The sequence below is a fragment of the Marmota flaviventris genome, chromosome X (assembly GCF_047511675.1).
Source record: "Marmota flaviventris isolate mMarFla1 chromosome X, mMarFla1.hap1, whole genome shotgun sequence".
Lineage (NCBI taxonomy): Eukaryota > Metazoa > Chordata > Mammalia > Rodentia > Sciuridae > Marmota > Marmota flaviventris.
This window is the reverse complement of record NC_092518.1, coordinates 85710017-85726778: the sequence shown is the minus strand read 5'-3', so window position 1 is coordinate 85726778 and position 16762 is coordinate 85710017. Positions and strand designations below refer to the sequence as shown.

General features: G+C 37.7%; 1 pseudogene; it reads left to right on the top strand.

The window, feature by feature from the left end:
• Positions 1 to 16272, top strand: part of LOC139703144 (DNA-directed RNA polymerase I subunit RPA43 pseudogene) — an 81139-nt pseudogene extending 64867 nt beyond the window's left edge.
• Positions 16273 to 16762: the final 490 nt, after the last annotated feature.

The window sequence follows — 16762 nt, the reverse complement described above, 5'->3', positions numbered from 1 at the left end:
TAGTGAATGCTATAAAAAAGTGGGGTGACTAGGGGTATGTCATAAAGTGTTGGATAGAACAAACTGTGAATTCCCTTATATATTTGAACTTTTTCAGGCAAGCATTTTATTGATTTATTTTGTAATTGGAAATAAATTGTGCACGTAGCTTAGCATAGAACATACTGTTTTGAAATATATATATTGTGAAATGGCTGAACACAACTACTTACCATAGACTTTACTTCACATTTTTTAGTTATTTGCAGTTGGAACACTTAAATTCTAATATCGACAATTTTCAAGTAGATAATGGAGTGCAATTACCTATAATTAACATTTTATGCCATAGATCTCTTTTTTATGTCATTTTTTTTTAAAAAAAACTCTTATCCTTTATTTTTTTAAACATCAGAAATTTATTAGTTGCTCAAAACATTACATTGATCTTGACATATCATATATCATACATTTGATTGAAATGGGGTATGAATTATTCCCACGTGTACAGATTGCAGGATCATATTGGTTATACAGCCACATTTATATATACTGCCATACTAGTGTCTGTTGTATTCTGCTGCCCTTCCTAAACCCTTCCTATCCCCTCTTCCCTCCCCTCCCCTACACTCCCCTCACCTCTCTCTACCCCATCTACCATAACTCATCTCTCTCTCTCTCTCTTTTCTGCTTCCCCTCACATCCTCTTATATGTATTTTTGTATAACAATGCGGGTCTCCTTCCATCTTCCCGGCAATTCCCCTTCTCATTCCCATTCCCTCCCACCTCTCATCCCTGTTTGATGGTAATCTTCTTCTCATGCTCTTCCTCCCTGCTCTGTTTTGAGTCACCCCCCTTATATCAAAGAAGACATTCGGCATTTGTTTTTTAGGGATTGGCTGACTTCACTTAGCATAATCTGCTCTAATACCATCCATTTCCCTGCAAATGCCATGAATTTCTTAGTTTTTAGTGCTGAGTAATATTCCAGTGTGTATAAATGCCACATTTTTTTTTTTATCCATTCATCTGTTGAAGGGCATCTAGGTTGGTTCCACAGTCTAGCTATTGTGAATTGTGCTGCTATGAACATTGATGTAGCTGTATCCCTGTAGTATGCTCTTTTTAGGTCTTTTGGGAATAGTCTGAGAAGGGAAATAGCTGGGTCGAATGGTGGTTCTATTCCCAGCTTTCCAAGGAATCTCCATACTGATTTCCAAATTGGCCGCACTAATTTGAAGTCCCACCAGCAATGTACAAGTGTACCCTTTTCCCCACATCCTCGCCAGCACTTGTTGTTGTTTGACTTCATAATGGCTGCCAGTTCCTAGCTACCCCCAAATACCCTGGTACATTCTCCTGTTAATATTCCCCTTTAGTAGAGCAATCTTCCAAGATAGCTAAGACATACTAACCCCCATACCATCACAGCACCTGACCTAAACATAAAGTCCTAAGACCAAACCGCAGATAGCTATACACCTTCCGAATCCATATGCCTTTTATGAAATGAACGAATTTGCTTTAAATTACAATAAAGCCCAACATCTCTAGACATAGTCTCCCATCACAAAGGAGAGATCCCAGAGATATACAAAACCAAAACAAATTAATAGAAGAAAATAGAAACACAGCAGTCAAACAGAGCTGGAAAGTAAAGTGAGCATCATGAAAAAACAAGGGAAAGAAAGGATTACAAACAATGCAGGACAGCTTAAATCTACAGGAGAACCTAGAGGCATCAGAAAAATGGACAGAGAAAGAACTCAAGGCATACCTGACTCGGAATGGAATCTTAAAGAAGTCATTAGACAGCAAATGCAAACACTGAAAGAACACTTTGAAAATGAATTACATAAACAGATTCAAGAAGCAAAAAATCAACTCTACCAGGAGATAGAGATTATTAAAAAAAAGCCAAACAGTAATCCTAGAAATGCAGGAAACCATAAACCAAATTAAAAACTCAAATGAGAGTATTACAAGTAGAGTAGATGAAGTAGAAGTCAGAACATCAGATAATGAAGCCATAGATCTCTTTTTAATGGTGAGCATGGATCATCCTTGATAAATGTCATTTTGCTACTAGAAACTATGCTCCAATCTCATCAGATCTTCTGCAGGAAATTTGTACTGAGAGAAATTTCTGGCCAGGCACAGTGATGTACTCCTTTAATACTAGCAAACTGTGCAAGTTCAAAGCCAGCCTCAGCAACTTATTCCCTAAACAACTTATTGAAAACGTGTCTCAAAAGAATAAAATAAAATAGAAAGCAGATGAGGGTGAGGATCAGTTGTAGCAAAGTTTATTAAAGGAGAAACAACAAGAGAAAAAGTCACCTTGAAGGGAGAGAGTGAGCCCTTTCAGAGAGGAGAGTGACACCTCACTTCTTTTTGATCAAGCTTTTATTGGGGTAGGAGGGAGATTGTTAGAAGTTCTCACCCAAGTAGCATTTATTAACTCTGTATTTTAAGATTACATTAGTTAACAACCCACGGGAAACTCGTAGTCATCTTTTCTCATACTGACAGCTCCTAATTGGAAATGATTTTATAGAATTTATGATTGCTGGACTTTCAGTCTTAATCTGCCTGCTTTCTTATGTCTAGGAATCTTTGTCTGTGTTGTTAGTGTAGGTTCTTGCTTAATGTGTCTTAACAATTAAACCCTTTTGAGCAAAAATATACTTGCACTTACCTGTATTTATCTTTCTCTTTATATGAGAAGAACAGTTTATAAGGTTGAGATCAGGTGAGGATCCTTAGATGGCTATCATGTCAAACCTTATGGTACCACTAAGGCATGGCTGATTATTAACTGATTTGTTCTATAGTAGTTCTTAAACTCCCTATCCACTAGTCATTTCTAACAGCTACCTATCATATCTGAGAGATGGACATATAATAACTTGAATTACAAAGAGCAGTTGTAACGAATCATAAAAAGATTCAGTTTTCTCCTTGCTAAGGCATTTAAAATGGAGACAATATTTTCACATACTCTATGGTTATATGAACAGTTGAGGACTTACGCATGTAGGTTGCTATGCTCTGTTCAAGACAGCACACTGCAGGGGCATGGGGTGACCTGGTGGCTGAAGTGTTGAGTAGAGGCAGGAAAGTGAGTCTTTGACCAGTGGGTGGTACTCAGGACTGAGTTTAGCTTACCGGGTTAGGGGTCCATATGAAACAGGGAGTCATGGCTGCAGTTAGCAGTGCACGCTGGACCCTAGTCTATGCCTTCCCTCTAGAGGATTTGAGGGTGTAGAGAGACCCTCAGCAACTACACAGAGCTCCTCAAATTTGGATTTCCCATGTTATGTGCTCATGGTGGCTTCCAGGATGCTAGCTGTGCTACACTACCTTGGAACTTTCCTCTATGTCAGACATGCTCAATATAGATCTTTAAAGAGGTTCATAGTTGTGCACTGTTTGTTATGCTCTGCCTTTCCTGGCAGAGTCCACTGATACCCAGGTGTATGCTACTTTCTAGCCCCTATCCACCCTAACACTGGTATTTAGGGAACATCTTATTGCAGTGGTGCATAGTTTGCAAGGTTTGGCCTTCTTTGTCATAGCACCTACCAGTGAAGAGGTTTATCTAATTTCTTTGCACCACCCTGCTCTGTTGAGGCCCACGGTAGTAGTGCTGTAACATGTGGTGCTTCCTAAGCTTTAGAAGCTGAGGTATTTGTCACTCCCTAGGCACTTCTCTCCTTGAAGTGTCGTAGACTCTGCTTGACCTCCTTGACTTTGCAGATTTGGGGGTGGGTGGATCAGCAGTCTTCAGTTTGGAAGATTTCAGTACACAATGTGTTTTGTAAACCCATTTCAAGGTGTTCCCTATGACATCAATTGGTATCTGTATTTGAGATGAAGTTGTGAATTCGAGTTCTTCCTGGATTGTCTGTATATAGTCACTGCAAGGTGACTGACTACCAAAATTCTCCACCAGCAATTTGAGAAAAGAGAATCATTCTCAAATGGCAGGTGGTTTAGCTACTCTTTTCTTAGCTGAACTATGTTTGATTTTTTCTACTCCCTTTGTTTCCAAAAACAAGTTTGTCAGAATTACCTCTCCCTCTTTTCCCCTTTGTTTTCCCACTCGTAAGCATTACCCTGTTGATTCAAGTGCTAGTTTTAGGTTAATCATTTCTTTCTGGTTCTATGTTCCAGTAACCTAAATTACCAAGATCCCAAAAACCTTCTGACCTTCCAATACATTCTGTTGCCAGCTGGCTGGGCTGGCGAGATGAAATGGGTTCAAATAAGCTGGCTGTATCAATAATTAAGAAAACAGCCAAGGAACCATGCAGCACACAAACATGAGTTTCTAAGGGCAGGATACCTTGGTGACCCCAAAGGTCAGCTTCATCCTGGGCAGTGCTGGAAAGAGTAAGAGAGTGAGTAAAACTGAAACCCCCTATTTATTGGGGAGAAGACATTCAACAGAATATTCTGCCCAAATAAGATAAGGGGTAGGGTTTGGAAGGGTGGAGTCTTGATTGGTGATGTCTTATGGTCATCAGATTGATTGACATCTTGGCAAGTCACACCCATCTCAGGTGCTGTGTGGGATCACAAGCAGAGTGAGAGGAAAGGCATATTTGTGTCACACAGTGCACATAGCACACAATGCCAGACCAGTCTCCTCATACCTCAAATGCACATAGCTCACACACACAGCCCATAAAAGGCTCACGACAATTGTCAGTGCCTATCCACTGTCACTCACAACTTTGATCATATATCCTTTCATTTATTTGTATCAAACCTATAGAGGGATTGAGATCTGCAGCTTACCACCTCTATTCTGCCATCTTGAATATAAATGAACTTCATTTAATGTGTCATGAAAGAGTGAGTTTTACTTTAGATTTTTGAATTATGCTAAGATTAAAAGTTGATATCACTTAATAAAAATGATTGACTCATTGAGACTTATTTGATTTGGTATATACAATTATGGGCAGAATGATATTTTAAATATAAATTTTCAACTTTAAAAAAGCAGAATATTGCACATAAAAATCTTGTCTATGTAGCAAAAATCAGAATACCTCCAACAGTTTACTGGTGTTATTTGATTATCAACAAGCACATGGACCTGAGCAATAGCTGTATATTTTAGGTCAATGCATGCTCTCTAGTTTTTCAATATTTCTTTTTACTCCCATGTTATTTCTTTCAAAATCTAAGTTTTACTCATCCAATTGTTATGGTTTGGATCTGGAATGTCTCCCAAAGGCTCACAAGTTTAAGGCTTGTTCTCCAATTCAGGAATATACAGAGGTGGGGTTTTGAAAAGAGGATTGTGATGACTCAGACCTCATCAGTGGATTAATCCATTGATAGCTGAAAAAGATGGTGGAGTTTTGCAAGATGAAACCTATTTAGAGGAATTAGATCATTGGGGAATGATTTGAAAGTCTATAGTTTTTGTCCCTGTCCCTGGATCATTTCTCTCTCACCCCACCCCAGTCTCTCCCTCCATTCCTCCCTCTCTCTCATTCTTTCTCTCACTTTTCAAGCTACCATGAGGGGAGAAGATATCCTGCACAACTTCTTTTTACCATTATATTCTTCCCCACTTATGCCTAAACTATGGAGCCAGCTGAATATGGACTAGAGACTCTGAAACCACAAACCAAAATAACTTTTTCTCTTCTGAATTGTTTATGTCAGATATGAATAATACAGAAAATTGGTTTGTGGCTGTGAATATACCTGATTGGTTCAAAACTCTGCATGACTGGTTTGTGGGAGGAATTTGGAAAAGTTTGAAGTCAGAGGCCAGATAATCCCTGGAACATTGGAAGCAAAGCTAATCCAGCAGTTGAAATTTGAGTTTAGAAGGCCAAAATGCTGATAGGAATGCACATAGTAGAAACTGTGTTAATGCAGTTTCATATAGTGTTCTACTGGAAATGGAAGCAGAGGTCACATGTGCTTCATTTTGACAAAGAACTTGGCTACATTATATCCATGTCTTGGGAGTACATGAGTTTGAATATAAAGGTAGCAGAATAATTTACTTGGTGGCAGAAAATTTCAAGGAAGCAAAAGATTCATGAAATTGTATATGTATTTCTGGAAGCATTTAGCCATTTTTAGAATGAGAATTAAATGTGAAAAATAGAGTATGAAGATTTGAAAATTTGCAGTTTATCCAGAAAAGCACATGTAAAATTGGGGTCAAGAAAGGTGTGGTTACTGAAGAGATTAGCACCATTAAAGAAAAATCAGGTATTTTTGCACTGAGACAATGGTAAAAATTCCCTGAGGGCATCTCAGGGATCAGCAAAACTCACTTGTTGCAGAATCAGGAGGCTAAAAGTGAAAACTCATTTGAAAGATTTTGCTTTGAGAAGAAAGTGCTAGGGTGCCCTGTTCCCATGGGGTACTTAAGAATCTATTTACTGGGGCTGGGGCTAGGGCTGAACAGTAGGGTAAACATTACATTCTGTAGGTCAATATCTGGTATCCAGGGCACATGATAGTCAGATGTGATATCCAAAATGTTTGGAGACCCATTGTTATAGCCTTGTCACATGCATTCTTTCCTTCTCTCATGAGAAAGAGATGTGCAAGATGAGATTTCTCTACTTACATGTGAAAGTGGAATTGAATCCTCTATTTAGGCATTCACATTCATCAAGATTGTCATTACTTAGGGAAAAAAATTTCTCCACGAATTAAGGAAAGTCTTAGGGAAAAACTAAATATTATATGTTTTTACTCTGTCCTAATCATTCCAAATGTCTTTTCATTGTCAAATATAGTTATTGTCTTTGTATAAGATGATGATGGAGGTTATTTGATGAATGCAAAGACTTTTAAAATCAGATGCTACTCTTTGTCATCCTTTTTTACATACTTCTTTTATAATTAATATAGCCCAGCATGATCCAAATTAACACTGGTTTCTATAGTGTAGTTTGGTTAGGTGACATTTTCTTAGAGGTGTAGAGCACCAATGGTGTGCCAGATGTGGTACCACAGCTGTCACTTGATAAAGATATTATATTTCATGATGCTATTAATCTTTCTGTTTTAAATTAAAGCAGGAGAATATTTTAGTGAGCACACAAATTGCTCACCAAATTTTTAAAAACAGGCATTTCATAGAAGATATACAATTGATTAACAAAAATATGAAGAAATGTTCAACATCTATAGCAATTAGAGAAATGCAAATTAAAACCACAATAAGATTTCATTTCACTCCAATGAGAATGTCAATTATCAAGGATACAAGTAACTATAAATGTGCAGAGAAAGGTACACTTATACATTGCTGGTGGGACTGAAAATTGCTGCAATCTCTATGAAAAGTGGTATGGTGATTCCTCAGAAAACTTGGAATGGAACCATCATATGACCCAGCTGAGGGTGATACATGGGTGTATAACTGAAGGACTAAAATCATCATACTATACTGATATAGTCATATCAATGTTTATAGCAGCTCAATTCACAATAACTAAGGTATGGAACCAATGTAGGTGGCCTTCAACAGATGAATGGATAAAGAAAATATGATATTTATAAACAATGAAAATATTACTCAGCCTTGAAGTATAAATTATGGCATGTGCAGGTAAATGGATGGAACTGGAGACTATCATATTAAGCGAAATATGCCAATCACTAAAAACCAAAAGCCAAATATTCTTTCTGATATGTGGACACGAATTCACAATAAGTGGGGAAGGGGGAGGGAACAATAGAAGTTCACTGTGTTAGACAAAGGGGAATGAAAGTAAGGCAGGGGGAATGGGAATAAGAAAGATAGTAGAATGAATTGGACATAACTTTCCTATTTTCTTTAATTTTTTTTTTTTTGTACTTGGAGATGGACAGAATGCCTTTATTTTATTTGTTTATTTTATGTGGTGCTGAGGATTGAACCCAGTGCCTTGTGCACTCTGCAACTGAACTATAGCCTCAGCCCCATATTTTCTTATATAAACACATGACCAGTGTAGCTCTACAATATGTACAAACAGAAGTATGGGAAATTATACTCCATGTATGTATCATATGTCAAAATACATTCTTCTGTCATGTATAGCTAAAAAGAATAAATAAAATTTTAAAAAAGCCTATTTTATAAGGGCTTTAACTTTACTTTATTTTCTGGGTAATAGCCCTTGTGGCATAGTCACTTCATTAAATGCCCACCTCTTAATTGTGTCACATGTGTAATACCTGAACTTTGGATAGGACACATTCAAACCATAGAACCATGCCCCTGCTCCCAACTATGTCATGTTCGTTGGACATACAAAATTCATTCATTCTACACCAAAAGCCCCCAAAGACTTAGCTCATTGCAACATGAACTTTATAATCTAAGTCCAATATGGTGCAAACATAAGGGCAAGACTTAAAGAATGGTTTATTCTGAGGCAAATTACCCTCCATCTGTGATCCTGTGAAACAAAAGAAGTTATGTACTTTCAAAATTCAATGGTAGTGTAGGCATATAACTGACATTTCCATTCCAAAATTGAGAAATATTAAAGTAGAAAAAAGTAATATTATGTCTCAAGTTAGTCCAAGAAATCAAAAGGTAAAAACAAACAAACAATAAAACCTTAAATACTGATGTTTGAGGTTAAACTGATTTGATTTCTTGTCCTACCTGCAAACATATTAGAGTTGGAGCTGGATTCCCAGGGGACCCCACCTCCATGACTTTACTTGGCATGACCCATGCCACAGGTCTTACAAGCTGGAATTAGGTGTATTTGACTATCACATGCTAGTGTCATATGCTGCTGAATCTACACATCCAATATCTTAAGAGTAGCCATTCTCACACAGTTCCATTTAGTATTACCATATTGGGAACTCTCTGTTTTGGCTCTGAATATGTATCAGCTTTCAGCCTAAGCTTTAATCTTCTTTGAGGCATCCATTGAAATTTAGGTGGAGAAAGCCATGTTTCCATGGCTCTCAAACTTGTTGAGTGTGTAGAATTTGAGCCACATGAATGATACCAAAGTACACTACTTATGAATCCAGAGTGGCTACACCTGGGCCTCATTGAGCTATCCCTGAAGTACTTAAAGAGTGATTCATGGAAACACAGGTAGCAGAGACATAGGATGGATGTGGACAGGAAGGGAGCTGCTTTGCTATGTGTAAAACCCCAACTGAGAAGCAGATCATGTACAAATTGTTTAGTATAGGTTCTATCATGGATGTGTGTTGTAGAATTGGTGATATGACAGCCCACTTTTAAGGTCAAAAAAGCAGCAGTTTCTATCATCTCATTAAGGCTTCTCTTTGCTTCTAAGGAAAGCTCACAAGACCTATATTATAAAAGCTTCCATCAAATTTATAAGGGAAAATCCCTTATGGCCTAGTCACATATTTAAAGATAATACATTTTAAAATAAGCTTATTGGTAATACCTGAATTTTAGAGGAAACACATTCAAACCATAGCAATCTGTATACTAGTACCTTTCCCTGTGGGTATTCCAGGAACTTCTCAACATGTAAACCAATGAGAAAGACCAACACACTAAACAGACAGGTAAATCAACATAACAAATAGCCAAAACATAGTCAAGGTGATGCTTCATACTAGGGTTTATTTACTGAACTTTGTAAGCCTACTTGGGACAAAAATAAAGAGTTTTTAAGGAAAAGTTCCAGACACATAGAAATAACATATCCAGACCCAGACATAACATATTTCAAAGAGAAAAACTACTTGCATTGTCATGCAGTGACAAGATACTCAGTGGAATTATTTATTTACTTCTTATTTAGATCATTTTTTATCATATTTTTGGTGTTAATATATTTATCTAGCATCCTCTCAAGAAACATGGTGACTATTTTGTGGAGCCATATATGCAGAGACAGGAACTATAAAAGATGATCTAACATCCTTTTATACACTCAACAAACTTTTTAAGGATAAAAATCTCTACAACATAATGAATCATTTTCAGATAGAATTCATTTCAATGTTAAAATTCTTTCAAGCAATAACAAACTATATATAAGTATGCATACACTTACAGTAAATCAGAAAAAAATGAGATAAAACCATAGGTTTGGGACCCTAAGATAAATAAAATGATGTCTATAAAGAATTTTAAATGAGTCACTCTTTAAGATAATTTTGTTTTACAGATTAAATTCCTTATTACTAATAAAAGAAAAATTAACCACCTCACCTAGGCAAAGAGTGCTTTTCTTTCACCCACATTAATATATTGCAGTGCTTTGGTTACATGGCTACGACATAGAAATCGATGCTATAAAAAGAATGTGTGTAAACTTCACAAAATTAACTTTTCAATGTGGTTCACTAAAAAGCGTATAGATCCCTTGAAAAGCTACCCATTGTGTGTTGTTGCATATAATAATGACTACTCATTGGGTATGTAGTTCCTAAGATGCCCCCAGAGCTTTCTAAGATATATGAGGAAATTTATATGATGTCACTTTTATGAAGCTAATGATATAATGAAATTGCACATGCAACTAATTTGTCATGCTGTCCTGTTATTAGTATTTTTTATTTAGAATTTTAGTAGATGACAATTAGTTCACTAACAACATGGGAACTCTGCATTCTGATTTTTAAATTCACTCTCATGTGGAAGTACATGGTTAAGATAGTTTTATATCAAGCTGGAGAATTAACTCAATAATATAGAAATTCCATGGTGTGCACAAAGCTTGGGTTTAGAACCAAGCACCACTAGTAGTACAAAAACAGTTTTATATTTCTAAAAAATGTTTTACTCAAATTTATGAGCATTTCCTTATGTACCTGTGTACTCTGATGTATTCTATAATTATTGTTTACTAGTATTTCTTTAATATTAGAAAAAGCAATGCAAAAAATTGACATTATGTGTAATAACACACAGAAATAAAGTATGATAGTGGAATAACTTAGTGTTCAAAAATCAAGTTATACCACTTCCTGATTTGCACTATATTCTTTAAAAAACATTAGAAAGAATGTGGTGAAACTCTATGACAGTTTATTTGTGCTTAAAATATAAATATGTTAAACTTGTACTTGGGTTTCTGAAACAGACATTAAATGATTATGTAGTTCTGTATCTGGCCTATTTTACATAATATAATGTAATACAATTCCATCAATGTTTTTGTTGAAAATTACTGTATTTTGTCCATTTTCATAGTAAACCATTGTATATATTTACCATGTATTATTTAGCCTTTTATTAATTGATGGACATTTGTTTTTCCATTTCTTGGCTATTGTGAATATTGATACAAAAAATGTGGGTGGGCAGATGTCTCATTGACAGACTGATTTCATTTCCTTTGGATAATATTTGAAAGTGGAGTTCCTGGATTATATGCTATTTTTAAAGTTTTGAGAAACCTCCTAAATGCTTTTCATAATGACTGTACAAATTTAGATTTCTACCAACAATATGCAAGTGTTCAACTTTCTACATACCCTCATCAGTACTTGTTATATTTAGTCTTTTAGATAATAGCTATTCTTGCTGAAATACGGTGATGGTGATATCTCTTTTTGGTTTTGATATGCATTTCCCCAATGATTACTGCTGAGATTTTTAAAAAGTAATTATTGAGCCAAGTGTATTGTTGCAGGCCTGTAATTCCAGCAGATCAGCAGGCTGAAACAGGAGGATTCCCTTTTTTGTGGTGCTTCCAAAATCTCAAGGATTAATTCATTCCATTTTTCTGTATTCACCTTCTTACACCATAATTCCTAGGCCATTGCAATACTCTGAAAATGTTTGAAATTGTGTTTAAGCTGAAAAAAATCTTTATATTTTGCCACACCTTATATATGAGGAAATATATTCTTTTAAATTTCAGCTATCATTTTTTTATAATTCTGAATTTTTAAAGCATTGCATATAAGGCAATTAACTGTAGTGGTTATCAGTGTCAATAGTGATCTGCTGAATATTTTTTCAGACATTATTCGGCCATAAATAAATCTGAAAGGACAAGATGAATTTGTTAAAGAAAAATTAATGATACAAAATATATTAGCTATTAAAGATGCATTTATAAAAGTCAAAAAAATTTTCGAATCATATTTATAATATATTAAATATGCTTTAGCAAATAATAAAATAAGAAAAATGCTTGTTAAAATATATAAAGTGTCAACATATACTTAATTTTTTTGATTATATGAAAAATTAAATATTATTTTTCCCAGAAAAAAATTATCTGTAATCCTATAGACTTCAGGCTACTATATTTATTTTGTAAATATTATAAAGCAACTATTATTATTTTTAAAATATCTTTTATATAGAATTATAGTTTTGTACATTCTTTCTTATCATGTTTGAGTGTGTGTGTGTGTGTGTGTGTGTGTGCATGTAAAGTTTTGAATTAAGCCTTCAGAGAAGGGAAATTAATCCCTGTGTTTACTGGTCTCAGTTTTACTATCAGTGTCATAACCTTTGTACGTTTTTTGCATTTGATACCTCATGTACAAAATGATGGGGATGGACTAGACTCAATGATAAGATGTTATGCAATCATAATATTTTATTATTTTATAAACAAATGGGTCCTTCTAATATTTATTTTTAAATGTTATAAATCTTAAAGTAAAGTCATATATGTATACATATATATTAAAAGGGAGAAATGAATTATAGACTGAAAAATTATGAATACAATTTGTGAGTAGAAATCTTTTAGAATTTTAATAAGAATGTTGCAAAAAGAAATCAAACTGAAAGAGAGCAGTTGAAATTCACATAATATCCCCCTAAGCTTTCAATTTGGTTGATTATCTATTACCCTTAAGTCTTTCCTTGAATTTCATCTTCTCAGAGAAGTTTACCCCAAGCACCCCATTTTATACTTTGAACTGGCCTTCATTTTGAACCTCTCAATATTTCTTCTTTTTTCTACTTATATTTTTATATCACTTATCACCTATAGTAGAATTAAAACTTTATGAGGTTATAAGAATCATTCAGTTTATTCTACTCTGATAAACCTCCATCAGAGAGAACACTCCTTATCATATAAAAGACAAAAAATATTGATTAAAATAACAAATTGGTTTGGTGATTGTAGGATACAGATTGAAATCAACTGGATAGTTAATAGGAGTTAAAGGTACATACCCTAATAGTAGTATATTTTTTTCTTGAATTTAGGCTATGAATAGAAAGAGCCTAAATAATTAGAATAAACTACATCAACACTACAAGTTCTGTTTTTTTTTTTATTTCGGTTTAGATTTTTATTCAGGCACACCATGGTGCTCAATATATTAATTACAGTGGGAATTGTTCAATATAAATTTTAAAAAGTACAGTTGATGAAGATATATCCACGAGAATAGAGAAGATTAAATTCTGAAAAGATGAAAGGTGAAATAATTCTTACTCTAGAGGAAGAATCTTTAATTTTTTGAAATATTATGGGAAAAGTGGATTTGGATAAAGATGTCTTTATTTGTAGGAAGTCAGTATTTTGAGGAATTACCAATACAAGTGCTCCTATAACTATGATGGGACATATATTCTTATAAGCCCATCATAAAGTAAAATTAATTAAGTTAAAAGTACATTTATCACACACAATCTACAAATAGCATCATTTAATATAGTGAAAATTTTATTTGCTTACCATTGTTATCATGTGTCTGACCGGAGCTGTTAGCTCACAGATCATGCTCTTACACAAGAGTATTAACGCCAAGTATTGTTCACCTGAGAAATGATTAACTTTCAAATTTAGAACTCTGATTTCTACTGACTGCATATCACACATAATGTCATAAAAAATGTTTATCCAGTTTAAGTTCAAGACTGTATTTTTCATGTCATCTATTTTCTCTAGTGTATAAGAAATTATATGAACAATTGGAAAGAAGATATAAGCTTTGCAGAAATACTGGAAAGGAATACCGTAAGGCTAAAGCAAAAAATTGTGCTTTAGTCAGCCTTTTCACTAGTGTGATTAAAAGATCTGATCAGAACAATTATGGAGGAGGAAAAGTTTATTTGGGGGCTCACAGTTTTACAGGTCTCAGTCCATAGATAACCATTATATTTTCCCATTGAATTCTTAAATAAATCTTGCACAAATTTTGGTGTTTGGTATATAAGACAACTTCTGGCTAGCAGCAAGTTACTGGTCACTGAGTATTTTCATGCATATGCATATGCATGTGTATATGAAAACAAATTTTTTCTTTTCTCATATTACTTTATATAGGCCCCTGAGCAATTCAGAATTAAATTAATTGTTGTATTAACATATATTGTATTATAGGGCTGATAAGGGAAAAAAAAGTACCCCAATATGGTTGGAACAGAACATTTGTGTGTGACATAATTCATAACAACTTTCAGGGTACAAATTAACCATTTTAATAAAAATTTTGTGCAATGAATGTGATAGAATCTTGTATCTAGCTTTTAACAGAAAGAGGTGTTTAATTCTGTGTTTAGTTCCTTTATGTTCATAGCTTGAAATCAGTCATGGCTGGAATATTTATATCACTTAAATTAGTGAAATCTATGAAACATGGCTTTTTAGCATTGACTCCTAATCCTTGTATCCTAACTAGTTGTTAAAATTTTCCAGTGTAACGATGGACATAATTACTTTAGTCCATCCAGATTGCAACAACAAAATGCCTTTAACTGGGTGATTTATAAATAAAGAAATTGATTTTTCCTATTCTGGAAGCTGGGAAGTTCAAGATCACAGTTTCAGTAGATTTTATAACTGTTGAGAATTTTATTTCTGCTTCCAAGATAGCACATTTTTACGGCATATTCACGTTAGAAGGGGCAAGACAGAGTCTCTGAGACTCTTTTAAGAATATTAATAATGAGGAGAGGCTGGAAGATGGCGGCGAGGGGAGTGCATTGCCCCTGTGTGCCGCGTCACTGAGTGGGAGTATGACAAGTCAGGACGGCTAAAGGCTATCTTGTTAGGAATTTCCAGCAATAGTGGGGTGCTCCGGAACCCGGAGGAAGGATTTCCATTGCACGAGGATCGGCTACAGGGACTCAAACGCGAGAGATTTGTTGCACGGAGGGTAACACTGCTTATTCAGCAAATCGCCCCGCGGCTAGAGTCTGCAGCGTGCGCTGGGAAACGAGGAGGAGATAGTGGCACAGGGATACAGCGCTGCAGTTTCTGCCAGCCGTGCAAGCACCGTACTCAGTGCTGAATTCTGGGTTCGAGACGGGGGAAGGAAGCAGTCCATTTCGGTTCTCCACACTGGTCAGACCACAGAGGAGGCCAGTGGCCACCATCTTGGAGAGCTGATGTCACCATCCCTGTTTTCGACTGACCGAAGCTCATTCAGCCATAGAACAGGTAATTTCAGGCTGCCATTCGCCTGCGGCTTGCAGACAGATTACTCAGGCTCAGTGCCTGAGTGCTTCTTGGAGCCTGCTCTTATCAGACATACACCGAGCACAGAGCGGCCAAGTTCCGGCTCCCGGAACTGCCCTGGCCCAGGGCTAAGGAGCCCGCGGAAACTGCTTCTTGGAGCCTGCTCTTATCAGAGCATACACCGAGCATGGAGCGGCCGAGTTCCGGCTCCCAGAATGGCTCTGGCCCAGGGCTAAGGATCCCGCGGAAACTGCTTCTCAGTCCGGGTCCTGCTGAGGGCCGGTCAGGACTCACCCATTGCTTTGGTTACCCGGCAAAGGGAACGGAATGCTGCCATTCACATAGGATACCAACATGGCAGAGATCTGATGTCATCAGAAAGCAGCGGAGGAGAGAACTTCATCAATACCAGCGGCGACAGAAACAGTTGGTCTCCTGGTAGGGAGGGTGAGGCACAGACACCCGAGTCTCTCTCGATTTGTCGTCGAGCCAGAGGGGAGGAGCCGGGCCACCGCCCGCGCCCAGAGCAGGCCCAGCAGCTCGCCGGCGTGGTGATCGCATGACCCCAATTGGAGAGGGGGGGAGCGGAGCCGCCACCCGCGCCCGCAAGGTGGGCAGACCTGCGACAGACTGGCGGGTCAGGCCCAGTGGCCTGCCAGTGTGGTGCACACGTCACCCCAACTGGAGAAGGGGCAGAGCAGAGCCTTCGCCCGTGCCCGGATCAGGCCCCGCTGGTGTGGTGGTCACGTGACCCCAATTGGAGTGGGGGCAGAGCGGAACCGCCACCCATGCCCGCAGGGTGAGCAGACCTGCGACCAACCTGCAGATCAGGCCCAGCGGTTCGCAGATGTGGTAGGAGGGGCAGGGCAGAGCCGCCACCCGCGCCTGCAAGGTAGGCAGACCTGCGACAGACTCTCGGATTAGGCCCAGGAGCCTGCCGGCGTGGTACACACGTCACCCCAATTGGAGTAGGGGTAGAGCAGAGTCGCCCCGTGCCAGGAACAGGCCCAGCGACCTGCCGGTGTGGTAGTCATGACACCCCAATTGGAGTAGGGGCAGAGCAGAGCCGCCACCCGTGCCCGAAAGATGGGCAGACCTGCATCCGACCAGCGGGACAGGCCCAGTGGCCGGTGCGACAGACACGTCACCCCATTTGAAGTAGGGGCAGAGCAGAGCCGCCGCCCGCGCCTGCAGGGTAGACAGACCTGCAACTGACCGGCAGTTCAGGCCCGGTGGCCTGCCAGCGTGGTACACTTGTCACCCCAATTGGAGTAGGGGCAGAACAGAGCCGCTGCCGGCGCCCAGAACAGGCCCAGTGACCTGCCGGCATGGTAGTCATAACACCCCAATTGGAGTAAGGAGAGAGCAGAGCCGCCGCCCGCGCCTGTAAGGTAGGCAGACCGCCGCCCGACCC